Source organism: Bos grunniens, chromosome 2 (assembly GCF_055505025.1).
Source record: "Bos grunniens cultivar Pamir isolate PY7600 chromosome 2, Bosgru_T2T1.0, whole genome shotgun sequence".
Taxonomy (NCBI): Eukaryota; Metazoa; Chordata; class Mammalia; order Artiodactyla; family Bovidae; genus Bos; species Bos grunniens.
The window spans coordinates 82,537,388-82,549,282 of NC_141166.1; the positions used below are offsets into that span (position 1 = coordinate 82,537,388).

Sequence of the window (11,895 nt, forward strand, 5' to 3'; positions counted from 1 at the left end):
GTTTTTAGGTTCTCACCAATACTGCTACAGTAAATATAGTTTTTGCATGACTCTATATATGTGAACAAGGTTTCTCTAAGAGAGATCTCTAATTTCCCTAGTGGGAATTCTGGGGCTTTAGGTATTTGCATTTTTTTCTGTTAAAAGATACTGTCAAGTTGTGTTCCAAAAAAGCTAAAGTTAATTATTTTCAGCAAAGACATATTATACTCAACTTACATATCCACATTAACACTATATCTGATCAAACTATCAATTCTACCAACCTGGTAAGAGAAAAATGCTGGTTTGCTTGACATGTTAATGATACTTTCTCTGATTCTTTTCTGCATTTTCCTGGTAAAGTTGAGCATCTTTCTTATGGTGTTCATTTATTTGTTGTCTTCTGTGATATATTTGTTCATATCTTTTGTCATTTTTTTCCTATTGATTTGTAGTACTATTACATAAAAATGGATTTCTTGCTCATGTATCTAAGACTTGGCTCTACTAAGGCTCCTGTTGAGTTTAGCCCTATTCCACCAGCAGTTACTTAAAATAATTACTTTTCATGAAGAAATAGAAGCTTTCACCAGAGAGGTGAGTGGAAATATGGGGTTTCTTTAAGGGTTAGTATACTTTAACTTCCATCCATATTCTAGTGCCCTAAACAAATCACACTGCCCAGCCCAAAATCAATAGAATAGCTAAGTGTACTCTTTTTATGGATGTCAAGGGGAGAAGGGATTAAATATTTGTGAACAGAAATCTAATCTACTCAATTCTAGGAAAAATTCACTCTAGCTTGAGCCCTCCCAGGAGATAGTCATGATGCAGAATTTATTGAGAATCATTTCTATACATGTATTAGTACCTACTCAACAAACATAATGTATGTTCCACTAATTATATTGTATATATTGTTGTATTTAAGATGATCCCTGTTTATAAAAGTAATTACTAATAAACATTTTAACAGATAATCTGGTGATTAAGAAAATATAAATTAAAGTAATAGGATATGACATTTTCATCTCTAAAAAACAAATAAGAATAATAACACCAAATGTTGTTGAGTAAGTATGAAATTAGAATTCATATTTATTGATGGTGAAAATATATAGAGAGTGATAGTGACTGGGCTTTGACTTATAAATCTGAAGTTGTACATGCCCTATAATAAAGCGACTTCCCTTATTTTTCTGGAAGAGATTATATAACAAGGGGAATTTTCTATTTCTTCAAGATTTGGAATACTCAGCCACATAACCTTTAGGGACTAATATATATTTTCAATTTTTTCTATGGTTATTATGCTACACAGATTTTTTTTTTCTTATCAATTTATATAGTTTTTATTTTTGTAATAAATAGTAATATTAACTTTATTTAGGAATTCTTTAGATATTTATATTTCCTCTGTGGATCCCTCCATGTTTTCCAGCACTGCTCTGACCTTTTACTACTTTTTAGATCTATACTTTCCAGGGATGGTGTTGGATGTGAGATAATCTATGTGCCAGCTTTACCAACCTGATTTCTTGTGTGCATTACAACAATGAGCCTGCATAGATAGATAACCTATGAAACACAGATTCTCTCTGACATGCCATGACTTCAGACTTTCACATTAAGTATGCATACATTGAATTCCTCATAACTCAGAGGGCAAATCCAAGAAAATGGTTTCCATGAAGATATAGTAACCTCCAATGAGCCTTGTTACAGCTCTTTAATATGTTTATGTCATAGAAAATCTCATTGATCTACCATCTTAGCATAGAAAATCTCTGATTTGGTATCTTTTAAAACATTCCTTCAGCTATTATTTGGTAAAATACTGAAGCAGGTACTGATGCCATCATTTCTTCCTCAGTTTTCCCTAGAATATATATTCTGTTATTCACTGTTTTTAGATTGAGGAACATTCCTCATGTTCACATAACTCAGGATGTGGCCACTACCAAGTGAAGTGGGATATAAAAATCGAGTTATCTGGTCAATTCAGGAAATAATCTCAATGCTGAAATTCCTATTGGACAAACTAAAGTCACTTCATTCTGTATAATTAAAGCTTATTTGAAAATTATCTTTACACATACCTTTTTTTTAAACATGTGCTTTAGTAAATGTTCTCATGGATTAGTTGCAATGTGCTATAGGGATTTTATAAACAGTGTATTTTTTTTTTCCAATGTAGATCAAACTATCTGGAGTTTGGAGTCTCTCTTTTTTCTAGAACAGATAATTTGGGTTCTATTTTATGACTTTGACTGAAATTAGAAAGCTAAAGATAATAAATGAGAAAGTTGGATGGTTGAACAATCCTAAATTAGAAATAACTGAGGTACTTGAACAATTTATAGAATTAGCTCTTCCAAGGAGTTTGTTCTTGCCCACAAAAACTAATAGAAAAAAATGACTAATTAAAAAACTTTAAGATGGAATTAGTGGCAAAATGATCACAACAAGCCTGCAATACCCAAACCATCCTTATTAACAACCAATGATTCATCCAAAAATCTTTCTAAATTTCTTAGTATTTAAATATATATTATGACTGCCATAAATACCTTAGTCTAAAGTCATTCAGTAAGAAGGTAAGTAAAGAATCAGAACTTTGATTTACTTAAGTATCTTTCAGAATATTCACTGAGTAGCCCTACCAATGCCAACCAAACATAATAAATTAGCTTGCTGTCTAATACATTTCAAAAAGGAGATGTGATACATATTTTAATGTAACCTCCACATGTTCTTTTTTATAAATAGGCAAAAATCTCAGTTTCAAATTCACACTTTATATATATCAAAATTAAAAGGACATAAGTGAGATTTTAACATATTTGAACAAATTTGGAGGTCTCAAGCTGCAATCTTGTTTTAAAACTTCTTTGTAGGAACAAAACTGCTATTGAAAATGATAATTACATTTCTCAAATGGCAATATAATTTAAAACATTAAAAACAGTTCAACAGATTTCCCACTCATTATTTGTGTTTGAGGCATAGTGCTGTTCATATTCTAATTAGTCATTATAATGCACTTTCTAATTATCTCAATTCTAAATCATTAAAAATTAGAAGATCAAAGTTTTAAATGATAGCAGCAATAAATTAGTTACCAAGAATAGTAAGAGAAATGAATTCAATATAAGAAAAAAATCTACTGTTTTCAAATGATATTTTTCTTATTTAGTGAATTTTACTTTATAGTACCTTAAAAATAGCATTTCCAGTAAATTTAGAGTTGAAAGATCTAGTTATTGAAAGATCAACTGATTAACAAGATAATATTTCAAAAGCTTCTATTCATGCTAATAACATGAAGCTTTAAAATATTAATATATTTTTGCTGCCTACATACCATAGAACAGTTTACAATTTTCTAAATTACCAGTGAGGTCTGGCAAATAATCTGCAAGGTTTAATAAAACAGAACTCACCAAAGTGTATTATCTCTTTCTATGCAATGGGTTGATCATAAGAGATCAAAATAAATGGAAAATTTAAGTAAATATCAATTATAAGACCAGAATAGATCCCATTTCAACATGTAAACATGATCAAATGACCATGCTCTTAGGTAGAACATCTAAGTTCTCTAGGTACATGACAGTCTTTAAAAGTAATAGAGCAGGTTCTTTTGAAGATGGTGTGACCATTTGAGAATGGAAAGTAAATATATATTTGAAGTTCACTGAAGTAGTTTTTTGAATAATTGTTGAAAGTCAAATTCAGAGAATGTAAACTCAGAGGTTTTATGTTAGAGCAGTGGAAATAAAGAGCTAATTTCAATGCTGATATAGAAAAATGGGTATATTTTTATAAGACAGAAATCTACACAATAATAATATGAGAGGCAATTTAAAATTGGGACAGATAAAAAGTGGTCACTGGTTTACTGTGAAGTTTTAACTTAATTAACAGGAAGCAATGGCACTTTGAGACAGCAAACCAACATGCAGGAACTTAAAAGTGAATTCCCCATCACACTCATGAGTTTAAAGATGGTTTACGATCTAAAACACTGATGTTAAGGACAAGATTGATTAAATGAGAGATTCCCAATAAAAGGCTGAGTTATGTTGAAGATTATTGGGAAGGTGTCTGATTTATATAAACAATAGAGTCTTAAATTGTTATGAGGGCTTTGGGTGTTATTTTTGTTGTAGATGTAGTAGAGAAGATAAAGGATGAGTTGAAGGGAAAAACAATTCTCAGAGAAAGAAACAAAAAAGAACAAACAAAACCCAAAATAGAGACTGGAGGAAAATAGATGTGCCATACCAAAAAAAAAAACAGTAGCATTGCAAAATAGCTGCACTTTATTTTTCAGGGTGCAACCTTAGACCAGAGAACTGGAAGATAAAATCAGGATTACAAATTCCTCAGTATACAAGTAGAAAATGTATTGATACTTAAATGGGCTAGATCTCAAATCAAAATATACTTTAAAAAATGGCACTATGTTACTCTAAGAAATAGAATTCAAAGTTAAGTTAGATGAGGAGTTTTAGGAAACAGATAGACCTTAATTTGATAAGACCAGGAAGAAATGAGAAATAATAGTATCCTGGTCATGTATGACTGCCTTCCATGGAGAACGAATGCATTGGTGATTTTTTTCTAATAAATTTTATAGAAATAATTCAGTGGGAAACAGTAATAGTGGTGGTAAGTAATACAGAGATGTAAGGAATGTTTCACTTTTCTAAGTTCAAATTTCCATGAAGCCTTAATTTGCCTCGCTGACTCCTAAAAAGATAGAGGAATGCAGAGGCAATGCTTTTTGAGACATTTTCCATATCAACAAGGAGGAAACAGTTCATAAATGGAAAATGGTAAAAAAAAAAAAAGCTGTGGTAGGAAATGACCATATTGTTCCTGATGTATAATACTGAAAGATAGGATTAAAACACATAATTACATGCTAACTAAAAAGTGAGTTGTTTCCTCCTTCCTGATTTTCTAGTAATAAGGCCATAATGACAATAAAGTATGATTATCTGTTGATATCCCCTCTTGCCAGGCAGATGTCAAAGCTTTCAAAGTCAGTAATAATTGTTACTCATCTTCATATCTTTAATATATAGCACAATATTTATTGTTTGGGAATTTGATACAGTTGCTTCTCATTGATGAATTCTGTATTTGCAAATTTGCCTACTGATTAAAATGCATTTATAACCTCAAAATCAATACCCATTCTACTTTTGCAACAATTTAAAAGCATTCAACTGTACAAAGAGGTAAGAAATATGAGTTACTCAGAAAACAAAAACCAAAACAGATCCTGGAAGAAAATAGGTGTGCCATATTAAAAAAAAAAAAAAAGCATTGTGAAATAATTGTTTCCCATCATAGGTAGAACAGGGAGAAGGTTGTTTTGGCTCTTATACATAAGCAAGCATATGTTTTGTGGGCTATTTAATGTCATGTTTTTCATATTTTTTATATTTCGGTTGGTGATGTTGTTGTTTAAAATGGCACCCAAGCAGTGTTTATGTGTTGTATGTGTTCTCAATTACCAAAGATGTGCTTTACTGAGACAGTACATGTTTTAGAGAAACTTAGTTCTGGAATGTATTATAGTGAAGTTGACAGCGAGTTTAATGTCAATGAATAAATTGTTTATGAACTACTTATTTTATATCTATATAAGTTATCCATAAACAAAATTCATAAAACAAGGTTCAGATCAGATAAGATCAGATCAGTCGCTCAGTTGTGTCCGACTCTTTGCAATCCCATGAATCGCAGCATGCCAGGCCTCCCTGTCCATCACCAACTCCGGGAGTTCACTCAGACTTACATCCATCGAGTCAGTGATGCCATCCATCCATCTCATCCTCTGGCGTCCCCTTCTCCTCTTGCCCCCAATCCCGCCCAGCATCAGAGTCTTTTCCAATGAATCAACGCTCCTCATGAGGTGGCCAAAGTACTGGAGTTTCAGCTTTAGTATCATTCCTTCCAAAGAAATCCCAGGGCTGATCTCCTTCAGAATGGACTGTTTGGATCTCCTTGCAGTCCAAGGGACTCTCAAGAGTCTTCTCCAACACCACAGTTCAAAAGCATCAATTCTTCGGCACTCAGCCTTCTTCACAGTCCAACTCTCACATCCATACATGACCACAGGAAAAACCATAGCCTTGACTAGACGAACTTTTGTTGGCAAAGTAATGTCTCTGCTTTTGAATATGCTATCTAGGTTGGTCATAACTTTCCTTCCAAGGAGTAAGTGTCTTCTAATTTCATGGCTGCAGTCACCATCTGTAGTGATTTTGGAGCCCAGAAAAATAGTGTCTGACACTGTTTCCACTGTTTCCCCATCTATTTCCCATGAAGTGATGGAACCAGATGCCATGATCTTCGTTTTCTGAATGTTGAGCTTTAAGCCAACTTTTTCACTCTCCACTTTCACTTTCATCAAGAGGCTTTTTAGTTCCTCTTCACTTTCTGCCATAAGGGTGATGTCATCTGCATATCTGAGGTTATTGATATTTCTCCTGGCAATCTTGATTCCAGCTTCTGTTTCTTCCAGTTCAGCGTTTCTCATGATGTACTCTGCGTATAAGTTAAGTAAACAGGGTGACAATATACAGCCTTGACATACTCCTTTTCCTATTTGGAACCAGTCTGTTGTTCCATGTCCAGTTGTAACTGTTGCTTCCTGACCTGTGGACAAATTTCTCAAGAGGCAGATCCGGTGGTCTGGTATTCCCATCTCTTTCAGAATTTTCCACAGTTTATTGTGATCCACACAGTCAAAGGCTTTGGCATAGTCAATAAAGCAGAGGTAGATGTTTTTCTGAAACTCTCTTGCTTTTTCCATGATCCAGCGGATGTTGGCAATTTGATCTCCGGTTCCTCTGCCTTTTCTAAAACCAGCTTGAACATCAGGAAGTTCACAGTTCACATATTGCTGAAGCCTGGCTTGGAGAATTTTGAGCATTACTTTACTAGCGTGTGAGATGAGTGCAATTGTGCAGTAGTTTGAGCATTCTTTGGCATTGCCTTTCTTTGGGATTGGGATGAAAACTGACCTTTTCCAGTCCTGTGGCCACTGCTGAGTTTTCCAAATTTGCTGGCATATTGAGTGCAGCAGTTTCACAGCATCATCTTTCAGGATCTGGAATAGCTCCACTGGAATTCCATCACCTCCACTAGCTTTGCTGGTAGTGATGCTTTCTAAGGCCCACTTGACTTCACATTCCTGGATGTCTGGCTCTGGGTCAGTGATCACACCATCATGATTATCTGGGTCGTGAAGATCTTTTTTGTACAGTGCTTCTGTGTATTCTTGCCATCTCTTCTTAACATCTTGTGCTTCTATTAGGTCCATACCATTTCTGTCCTTTATCAAGTCCATCTTTGCATGAAATATTCCTTTGGTATCTCTGATTTTCTTGAAGAGATCCCTAGTCTTTCCCATTCTCTTGTTTTCCTCTATTTCTTTGCATTAATTGCTGAAGAAGGCTTTCTTATCTCTTCTTGCTATTCTTTGGAACTCTGCATTCAGATGTTTATATCTTTCCTTTTCTCCTTTGCTTTTCACTTCTCTTCTTTTCACAGCTATTTGTAAGGCCTCCCCAGACAGCCATTTTGCTTTTTTGCATTTCTTTTCCATGGGAATGGTCTTGATCCCTGTCTCCTGTACAGTGTCACAAACCTCATTCCATAGTTCATCAGGCACTCTGTCTATCAGATCTAGGCCCTTAAATCTATTTCTCACTTCCACTAAATAATCATAAGGGATTTGATTTAGGTCATACCTGAATGGTCTAGTGGTTTTCCCTACTTTCTTCAATTTAAGTCTGAATTTGGCAATAAGGAGTTCATGGTCTGAGCCACAGTCAGCTCCTGGTCTTTTTTTTGCTGACTGTATACAGCTTCTCCATCTTTGGCTGCAAATAATATAATCAATCTGATTTCAGTGTTGACCATGTGGTGATGTCCATGTATAGAGTCTTCTCTTGTGTTGTTGGAAGAGGGTGTTTGTTATGACCAGTGCATTTTCTTGGCAAAACTCTATTAGTCTTTGCCCTGCTTCATTCTGTATTCCAAGGCCAAATTTGCCTGTTACTCCAGGTGTTTCTTGACTTCCTACTTTTGCATTCCAATCCCCTATCATGAAAAGGACATCTTTTTGGGGTGTTAGTTCTAAAAGGTCTTGTAGGTCTTCATAGAACCGTTCAACTTCAGCTTCTTCAGCATTACTGGTTGGGGTATAGACTTGGATTACTGTGATATTGAATGGTTTGCCTTGGAAACGAACAGAGATCATTCTGTCATTTTTGAGATTGCATCCAAGTACTGCATTTTGGACTCTTTTGTTGACCATGATGGCCACTCCATTTCTTCTGAGGGATTCCTGCCCACAGTAGTAGATATAATGGTCATCTGAGTTAAATTCACTCATTCCAGTCCATTTCAGTTCGCTGATTCCTAGAATGTCGACATTCACTCTTGCCATCTCTTGTTTGACCACTTCCAATTTGCCTTGATTCATGGACCTGACATTCCAGGTTCCTATGCAATATTCCTCTTTACAGCCTCAGACCTTGCTTCTATCACCAGTCACATCCACAGCTGGGTATTCTTTTTGCTTTGGCTCCATCCCTTCATTCTTTCTGGAGTTATTTCTCCAGTAATCTCAAGTAGCATATTGGGCACCTACTGACCTAGGGAGTTCCTCTTTCAGTATCCTATCATTTTGCCTTTTCATACTGTGCATGGGGTTCTCAAGGCAAAAATACTAAAGTGGTTTGCCATTCCCTTCTCCAGTGGACCACATTCTGTCAGATGTGCAAAAATATGGTCAAGGCTTGCAGGAATCTAACCCTGTGTTTTTCTAGGAGCAATGATTCAGTGTTTGGAGCAACTTTATAGAACATAGTGGATACAGAGAATCAAATATGTATGTTTGTTTTAGATAAGCTATTTCAAAGATGCATCTGTTACCCGAACACTAGTTAGACTTACTTTCTTAAAAATAACAGTTTTATTTATTTTCAGATAATACAGCTAATCTGCAATAAAATGGGTTCCAGTTTTTTAGATATTTAACAGCCAAAGTTTCCGGGTTTAATTTAGGCATCTACTGGTCTCATTCCAACTGACAGGCTATGACTTTGCACCGTCTCTTACTTTTTTTATTTTGCTCTCAACTATAAATAATTACCTCAGTAGATTGATATAAGACCCAAAGAGCTAATGTAAAGGAAAATATTTTTCTAAACTCTAAAATGCTAAATGTTATTATTCTTTGATTATGTCAATTGTCTCTACTGAGACAAATTAAACTTAATTATTACTAGCATAAACATTTTACTGACCTTTAAATTAATGACTCAGCAACTGGAATGGGGCAGAAGAGGCCTGCAGCTGTTTCAGCGAGCAGGAGTCAGTGCGCAGGCGTCAGTGCTCCCCCGCCACCAAGGCTCAGCACCACCGAGTTCACTGAGGCAATCACCCTGGGTTGCTTTCAGTGGGACCTGGCCCCTGTTGGGGTATGGGGGAGGGGGCTGAGGATCTTGAGGGCCGGCTGAGTCCTGGGCACTTTGCTTCTTCAGTGACAACGGTTGGGCACAGTGGCCTAGGGCCCTGACCCAGAGGGTGTGGCCAGCTGAAATCTGCCTCTTCAGCAGGGCCTGAGCACTGGCCAGAGGACCCAGACTGGCTGTTGAATGAGTGTTCCCAGGCAAGGCGACCATCCTGCACAGGAACCCTCTCTCAGCCAGGGCCTAAGCTTACAGGGTTGAAAATCAACCCCTGGAACTTGAACAAGTAAAATGAGAAGCAATATCACTTAGCTACAGGATTTAAGTGTTAAAAGCCACAAAGACCCATGGAGACAGAATTTAATGTCTCCCCTTCCCTTGCTGTATTTAACTCTCAATCTATGACATTTAAGAATATTGGATCTTTAGATTAAAAAAAAAAAGTTGCATAATAAGAATAACATTTGTTTTGATGGAGGTTTACTAGAACACCATGACCTCTGACCTAACCTATAGCGACAGCTGCAAGAACAAAGGATCTGTCACTAAGAAGTTTGAAAGAACTAACTTCCCCCACCCCCTTCCCCTAATCTTTCCTATAAAAGGGCTTTGCTGAAAGTCTTCAAGTTAAGGGTTTTTAAGCCCATGAGTGAACCCTCTCCATCCTTGGGCCTACAATAAAACTTTCTCTACTCCAGACTCCAATGTTTCAGTATTGTTTGGCCTCACACAGAACTGTTTTTAGTAACATAACTAATAGATATTTGAAAGTTATCATATTTGGGGCTGTGAGCCTGAAGAATATAAAAATGTGTAAGGCTCCTATACTTAGAAAAACTTGTAATAGGTGGAACAATTTGGCATTCATATTTTTAATAGCAATATAAGATAATATATGATAAACACATAAAAAAGCCATTTCTATTAGGGCATTAAAACGGTGAAACTATAAACAAAACTTCCCTTAAAAAGACAATGTTTAAGTGATATATGGAAATAGGAGGAAAATAAGCAAAGTTCATGTTTTTGGCATTTTATTTTCCTTGATTTAAAAATATTATTTAAAATGAACAAAAAGTTCCTAAGAAAAATTCTTATGCTATAACAACTTTTACCTAAATGTAAAGTACAATATGGTTGGTGTAAGTTTGTTCCAAAGTATGATTCTGAAATTCATCTAATTAACTTTTTGTTTCAAAATATATAGTTTTTTTTAGACTTATTATGAGCTTTAATTATGTTTGCTAGTGGTGATATGATCTCCATTTATACTAATTACTAACTGCTGTAATTACACAAATCATGCCTATACACACTAATTTACTTAAGATGATATTTAAACAAAAATTTATCTTTTCCTACCTGCAACAAGGAGGGATAAAACGTTGAGAATTTTTTAAATGAAGAGGATCAAAAACCACAGAGGCATCATCAGTCATGAAAACAATTTGGAGTGGGAGGAGTGGGGAGGTGGAGTGGGGGAATGAGGCAGGTGTTCTTTATTTATACTGAGTGGCTCTCCTGGCTCTAAAGCACTTTCTTATCCCTCAGTCAGGAGTGTGAGACCCACAGAAGTCTGGAATCAATTAAGGAGGAATTACCTTACTGGATGATGTAGCAATCCAGCCCAGATACTATTTCTTTGTAACCAGATTCTATGTACCCATTACATCCTCTGCTTCTCTGATGCAACACTTTGCATTTTGCTAACACGTCTATAAATAAGCAGCTACTGGCTGGAGGGGGAACCTCCTGAAAAACCTAGTCCTCATTCCATATATTATTTTTAAGAACAAAAGGGAAAGATTACATATATCACTTTCAATATTCCACTTGATTGTCATAACAATCTGATGACATTACAGTTGAAGAAAGTAAGCCCCTATGCTTAAAAGTTTTCTAAATTTACACAAATAATAAATGATAAATGTCACTATTAGAACCCAGACTCTAATCTTTTCTATTTTATGTGACATCAATGGCAACTATAAAACCTCTTAGAGTTCTCTTGAGTCATAAGCACACAGGCCTCGCTACTCAGACACAGCCTGATTATGAAACAAGTCAAAACGTAGATTATGCTGTGAAAGTGCTGCATTCAATACGCCAGCAAATTTGGAAAACTCAGCAGTGACCACAGGACTGGAAAAGGTAAGTTTTCATTCCAATCCAAAAGAAAGGCAATGCCAAAGAATGCTCAAACTGCCACACAGTTGCACTCATCTCATACGCTACTAAAGTAATGCACAAAATTCTCCAAGACAGTATTCAGCAATACATGAACCGTGAACTTCCAGATGTTCAAGCTGGTTTTAGGAAAGGCAGAGGAACCAGAGATCAAATTGCCAGCATCCCCTGGACCATCAAAAAAGCAAGAGAGTTTCAGAAAAACATCTATTCCTGCTTTATTGAC

General features: G+C 35.6%; 1 long non-coding RNA gene across 1 annotated transcript in view; it reads right to left on the reverse strand.

Annotated features, from left to right (window-relative positions):
- The window catches only part of LOC147378278 (uncharacterized), a 65,655-nt gene extending 54,696 nt beyond the window's left edge, over positions 1-10,959 (reverse strand). The window contains exon 1 of the long non-coding RNA XR_015149773.1: positions 10,845-10,959. This is a non-coding gene — a long non-coding RNA (uncharacterized LOC147378278). The remainder of the gene's footprint in view (positions 1-10,844) is intronic.
- Positions 10,960-11,895: the final 936 nt, after the last annotated feature.